The following is a 6,170-nucleotide window of genomic DNA, read 5'->3' as shown; positions in this document are numbered from 1 at the left end:
TGAGTCACAAATAGAAGATGCATATTTAGGGTCTCTGACTAAGGGCCAGGAGATGACAAAGAAAGTACAGAGCAAGGACTGAGGGTTGCCTTGAAACAGCAAAAGATTGACTCTCATCCAGGAACATTGATTGTGAACCCCTTTCTCGTCCACCAGGGGGAGTTCGCTCTATGCAAGTAGATCAGGGGTTTGGGATGATCCTCGCAAGGAACCTGGCCCCGGGAGGGGGAAAGAACGTAGGCTTTAGGGCGAGACGAAGCTAGATTTGACTCTATATACTTTCTAGCAAATGAGCCTGTTTTCTCCAATGCAAAAAAAAAGAAAAAGAAAAACGGTAAAATCATCTAAATATTTTGGTGAAAATTAAAAGATGATATGTGTGAAGAAACTGGTTCACAATAGACTTTTAATGGTGGTAGCTATTACTTTCTCATCACTAGGCCAAAGTCACCCTATTTGACACATAACCATATATCCCAATGAAAAAGCACAGTGACACCATCTGTGTTAGTAAATCTTCCCAGGAGCTCAAGGAACCATCAAAACTTCTTAGCTATAGGAAGGTCGGCAAAGATATTTAACTTCTCTAAATTTGTTATTCATACACATGAAGATGATAACATCTAACTTCTAGGAATTAAGAGAAATTATTATTTTAGAGTTTAGGTCAGGTCAGTGCCTCGCACATTGTAAGCACCTAATAAATGATAAATGTTTTAATTACTATTCCCCTTTTACAAATTAAAAAGGGAAGAGGAAAAATTGACAGTTATTTTCATGATTCTGAATTTCTAAGCATCTTACTTACCTAATTTATCACCTGCTATCACCCACAAGGACAGATGAAATTAAGATTCTGCCTTTGGACCTGACCGGTGTGGCTCAGTTGGTTGAAATGTCCTCTTGTAAACCAGAAGGTCACAGATTCGTCGCCCTGCCAGGGGACTTGCCTAGTTTGTGGGTTCTGTCCCTGGTCCAGGGGAGGGGCAACCAATCAATGTTTCTTTCTCACATCAACATTTCTCTCCCTCCACCCTCCATTCTCCTCTCTTTAAAATCAATAAGCATGCCCTTCAATATGGTTAAAAAAAAAGATGCTGCCTTTGAATTTTCCTTTTCACATCTTCTTTTTTCTTTTCATACTTTATGTTCTCTTGCATAAAAGGCATTAAGGTTTTTCACAGAATCCTACTAGCTTATTTATTTTATAAGGCACTATTGAATGTTAATTATAAAGTTATTTTGGTAGGGAAATAGTAACATTAGCACAAATAAGTTTCATCATTACCATTTTCTCTTAATATAACCATGATTAAGCTTTCAATTATATACAAATCATTAAAAATTCCACAGTTTATATTTTGCCCATCAACTCTTCTTACTCTAGTTAAGCTCCCTTGAATTTCAGAAAAGGTAGGTAGGCCATTTCAGGTGTCTTTTCTAAGGAACATCATTTCACTTTCATAAATCTTTGGGATCTATGTAGGATAAAACTAGATCATGTGGCAGGTGTAATATTTGGGAATGAGATATACGTTCTGTAAATATGTGAGCACTGGGTGGCAATTAGTAGCCAAACACCTTACCCTGTTAGTAATGTGGGAGGAATGTAAGAAGAGGGCATCATGGTGTTTGAGGTGTTTAGGTTTGGTGTCTCATTTTAAGCTTTCATTTGGAGAGCAGACTGAATTGAGTCCACACCAATGTGATGTCAGCTGAAGGGAGTGTGGGACCACACTGCAGGCATGGCAAGATTTTTAAAACCATTATTTAACTTCAGGTCAGCATTTATGGAGAGACTTCTCTGCACCAGGCACTGAGGTGAGCCCTGGGGCAGCATATATTAAAAGGGACTCATATTTTTCCCTGTTGCTGAATTTCCTGAGTATTGCCTGGTACTTTTTGCCATGTTTTCAATCTGGTACATTCTTCATTTGTCAAGCTACCCATCATTTGGTGCTACAGTAAAGAATCATGGGTTCTCTTCTGCAGCAATTCATCAGCTCATTGTTCTGTTCCTTTTACTGGCTTGCAGCCAGTCTAGGTCATCCTGGTCAAAATAACATGTATCCCCCAAACAAAGTGCTTTTCTTCTTGTCCTGAATGAAGCACATAAGACCCTCAACTGAAGACATAGAACCTTCCAGAAGACATAGTAGGCAAGGCACATAATAATACATTTGTTTCATTAAGTTTAGACTGTAATTTTATTATCTAGAAAAGTGGTACTTCACCTTTATAGGTATGGATTTGGTTATGTACTTTGAAAAGACGCAGGTAAAACCATGAATAGGCTCCTTTTCAAGAGCCCTCACAGGAAAAGCAGAAGGCTGCAGGACACCGTACAAACCCACAGCACACGTGGTGCACCCAGATTGACCAGGGCTGTGGCCCAACCAGTCTGTTGATTAGTGAGATGACAGTAGCTTAATCTCTCTGAATGTCTTCCTCCTGACCTGCACATCTGTAACAATAATCCCAAACTCCTGAGGTCATTTTGAAAATTAACATAATGAGAACATAATGAATGTAAATTGCATGGTACTATGGGGAAGAAAGAAAATTTTCTCTACCTACCCTTTTAGGTTCTCTTGGCTGTTCTAATAATCAAATTGATATGAGACCAAGTAACAAGAGAAAATAACCAAATTTAACTACACTCATGTGTGTGGGAATCCCACATACATAAGAGAGTCAGAGACCCCACATGCACGAAAGGTTCAGAGACAGAAAGGAAAATGAGGTACACATGGCATTCTGAGGTAAGGATGAGGTAAGGGGCCTCAGAGCTGAGAGATGAGGAAGGCCTATGAGAAGAACAGATGTTCAGTACTCATCCTGCCCTACAGATAGCTCATAAAAAGATATTTCTGGTAAGGATTTCTCTTAGGGCAAGGCCACTAATTTAAATTCTTTAAAGGAGATGTAAAGTTTCTCATGAGCCCTCAGGGTCTCTACTGCCTTCAATTCAAAATAATTCACATGCCAAAGGGGCACATCTTGGGGAAGCCTGTTCTGAACCCTATCATTACATACTAGATATTTAATAAATGTTTGTTTCCTTGTTTTTTTTTCCCCTAGGAAAAATTTAACTTCTCCAGATAAGCAACGTGCAAAGTTGCTTGGAGCTGCAGGGAGTAGAAACTTTTTCTTATTCACTCAAGTACTTGAGAAGTGTCAGGCACATTCCAAACTCCAAAGGAAATGAAATGCTGCTCCCCTGCCACCCACTCTACCCACCAGGTTCCCAAAGCACATTAAAATAATATTTAGGACAAGGATTTAAGCTAAAAGTGGGGCTGGCAGGAAAGGCCCCACTCTTCAGAGGCTTAGCTGTATCTTGAGCACAAGAGTATGACCCCTGACTGGCTGATGTCACAGCTTAACGCTGTTTTCACCCCAGGCAACAATGGGGCTGAACTGAAGGGAGAAGGAACTTGGTGCCTCCTGTGCGTTAAAAAAGTCTGCTGGGGACCCCCAGTGGTCAGCAGGAGTCATAGGTTTCTCTGCAAAAACAAAGCTGTGGCCCCAGAGAAAATATCTGAGCTTCAATTATATTGTCTTCCTTGTCTCCCCAGTGATTGGGGTTTTCTCTCAAAAGTTAGTGCTAAAAACGTAACTACTTTGTAACCTCCTGAACAGGCCTGAGTCTTCAAAGTTGGAGTTATATGTGGCATGGACATAAAAAATGGCTTCAAATTGGGAGAAAGCTATGAAATGTTGCCTTGATCATCAGCTAGAAAGCAGGAATCAAAGCAAGCAGGTTGAGGACTGAAGGATGCATGCCAGGGTCCATGTCCTCGACAAGCCCTGCGTTTTACAAGGACAGCATCACTGTGACTGCATACGAGGGCCCACGCCTTTGATTCATTCCCACAGACACAGGAGAAGAAAGAACAGTAAGTTAAGGATGTCCCTCTTGTAAACAAACTGTTGTAGTTCATGTATTTCTGCTTCCTGAGTCTTTATTCCTCTAACCCTAGTGAATATAAGTAATAAAGTTATATAATGCTGGGAAGTCAGTAATAAATGACTCAGCCTAGACTCCAAGTCATGTCTGGAGAATAGAGACAGATTTAATAAAGATTTATTTACAAAGCACCAAGACATTCCTGGGTTAAAACTTCTCCTTTTGGGGGAAAGACTGCAGGAACACAAGTTTGTTTCAAAGAGGGGTGGCGGAGGTGGTTTTGAGCACAACATCATTTTTGTCACTCAGTCCCTTAGGGCCCAGCTCTTTCCTTGCAATGATGAGGCCCAAAGGTAACTCCTGCTTCAGTTGTTAGAGAAGAGTTCAAGTCACCAGGCGTGATGCCTGCTAAGAGACAAGGCACTTCAGCTTTAGCAGTGCCTGGGCACAGCAACCTGGGCATAAGCGTTAAAGACTCCACCTTCAGAAACATGTAACCTTGGTCAGAAATGTGTAACCTTAGTGTTTCTTGCTTTCCCTGCTAACTGCCCTGCCCAAGTGGTCACTGGAGTTAAGAGCTATCACTTGTGACATCAGTGGGGACGGGAAACATCACCCTAGACAGCCAGAGCAGAAGAAGAAAATGGCAGACAACACAGATGGCCAAGGAGCTAGTTAATTTGTTCATTCGTGTATCCTTCAAGCATGCTCGCTGTGGTAGGTTGAATGGTGTCCCCCAAAATATATGTCCATGTCCAAGCTCCTATCACCCAACCTGTGAACATGATCTTTTTTGAAAAAGGTCTTTGCAGATGTAATTAAATTAAGGATCTCAAGGTGAGATCATCTGAGATTATCTGGGTTGGGCCTGAAACCTAATGGCAAGTGTCCTTATAAGAAGATGCAGGGAGATAAAGGAGAAGGTCCTGTGAAGACTGAGGCAGAGATTGGAGTTATGCAACTGCAAGGCAAGGAAGGCCTAAGGCCACCAAAAGCTGGAAGAAGCAAGAAATGATACCGCCCAGGCCTTTCAGAGGGAGTACCACCTGCCAACACCTCAATTTCAGACTTCTGTCCTCCAGAACTATGACAAATACATTTCTGTTGTTTAAAGCCACCCAGTTTGGGATCATTCTTAAAGGCAATTTCATGAAACTAATACATTCGCAAAAAAATATTTACTGAATACCTTTGCTATGCCAAACATCGTGCCAAGTACTAGGGATACAGCAACAAACAAAACAAAGACATCAACCTCATAGAGCTTATCTTACAAGGAAGAAGCAACAAGACACTGGTGAGTGAATAGAGCACTTCTGAGGGTGAAACACCCTACATATAAAAGTGGCTACCATATTAGAGAGCAGGCCCAACTCTAGAGTCACGTTGACTTATATTTGAATCCCAGGTGAGCCTTTTACAATCCTCATATCCTAAAGGAAGGCAATAAATCTTTCTAAGCTTAAGCATCTTCTTCTGTGAAATGTAGACATTAATAGCACCCATTAATGTTTGGGGCTTGCTGAGAATTAAATCAGATAATGTACATATTGTAACTGCTTAACAGACTGCCTAGCACAGATTGCACACTAAGTAAATGTTAGCAAAACAAGTGATAACAATATGAGATCAAAGTGTTTTTCAAATGAAATAAACAAAAATAGTCATTTTAATAATGGAAGGGTTGCTCTCTGTCCCTTTGCCTTATTTTCTTGATAGCATTACCACTCTTAGAAATCATATTATTGATTTGTTCATTTACATGGTTACCTGTTTACCTTGTAAGAACATGAAGTCCAATGAAGGTGATTTGTTGTTGTGGTTGCTTTTAATACGCCCAGTGTCTTGATAAGCACCCAGCACCTGATTGGTATGTCATAGGCAGTTATTAAATAGATGAATGACTTAACAAACTACCCTAATCTTCTACTGCGTTTCTGGGAACTTCAGTCAAACTATTGCTTATCAAAAGAGAAAAGGAAAAAAAAGACACTTTGTTTTTCCTTGTGGATTGTTCATAGTGAAAGATTAGTGATGAATAAATATATAGTAATTTTATAAAACACTAAGGATCAATTAAGCCAAAAGAAAATGCTATTTTTTTCAAGATTTAAAGCTTCAACAATGCAGCTAGCTTTACAATAGTCATCGAAGAATTACTGAGCACCTTAAATTGCTGTACATAAAATTTTCAAATAAAAATAATATTCCATCAAAAGTAATTGCTTTTCATTTCTACCAAACTTTTTTTTAAAGAATT

The sequence above is a fragment of the Phyllostomus hastatus genome, unplaced genomic scaffold (genome assembly GCF_019186645.2).
Source record: "Phyllostomus hastatus isolate PE091 unplaced genomic scaffold, TTU_PhHast_1.1 phas_scaffold_39, whole genome shotgun sequence".
NCBI lineage: Eukaryota > Metazoa > Chordata > Mammalia > Chiroptera > Phyllostomidae > Phyllostomus > Phyllostomus hastatus.
This window is presented reverse-complemented; position numbering follows the sequence as displayed.